Source organism: Hevea brasiliensis, chromosome 7 (assembly GCF_030052815.1).
Source record: "Hevea brasiliensis isolate MT/VB/25A 57/8 chromosome 7, ASM3005281v1, whole genome shotgun sequence".
NCBI lineage: Eukaryota > Viridiplantae > Streptophyta > Magnoliopsida > Malpighiales > Euphorbiaceae > Hevea > Hevea brasiliensis.
The window spans coordinates 6,873,223-6,873,916 of NC_079499.1; the positions used below are offsets into that span (position 1 = coordinate 6,873,223).

General features: G+C 38.9%; 1 non-coding gene across 1 annotated transcript; it reads right to left on the minus strand.

The window, feature by feature from the left end:
• Positions 1-262: 262 nt before the first annotated feature.
• On the minus strand, positions 263-369 carry LOC131181883 (small nucleolar RNA R71). Its single transcript, XR_009150358.1, has one exon. It is a non-coding gene; the product is annotated as a small nucleolar RNA R71 (small nucleolar RNA).
• Between the last annotated feature and the right edge of the window lie 325 nt (positions 370-694).

Sequence of the window (694 nt, forward strand, 5' to 3'; positions counted from 1 at the left end):
CATTCAAATGGTTCAGAATTCACAATTTGGAGGTAGTCCACTTGAAAATCCTCAATCTCATTTGAAGAAATTTTTGATGATATGTGGTACACAAAGACAACCTGGAGTTTCAGATGAAGTGATTCGACTCACCTTATTTCCATTTTCTCTTCGGGATTCAGCATTAGAGTGGTATGACTCACTTCCACAAGCTATTATAGCTACTTGGGAGCAGCTATCTCAAGCTTTTCTATCTCAATTTTTCCCACCTGGGAAGACCACTCATTTGAGGAATTTGATGGTAGCTTTTAAACCAAGGGATGATGAAACGTTGTATGAATCTTGGATGAGATTTAAGGAGCTTGAAAGGCAATGTCCTCATCATGAAATACCCAAATGGATGATTGTTCAGAATTTCTACACCAGAGTTACTCCAGCCATAAGAAACACAATTGATTCACAAGCAGGAGGAGATTTCATGAGAATGACAAGTGAAGAATGCTATGATTTATTAGAGAAGATTGCTCATAATACCCATTTGTGGGGAAATCCTAGAGCACTTGAGCCAAAGAAGGCTGGGATTTATGAACTTGACTCAGTTAGCTACATGAATGCAAGATTTGATCAGTTGACTCAGCTTCTTAGTGATTTTTGCACAAAGGCAACAACCTCAACTCCTACAACTATGCAACAAGTTGCCTACACAGATGGAACC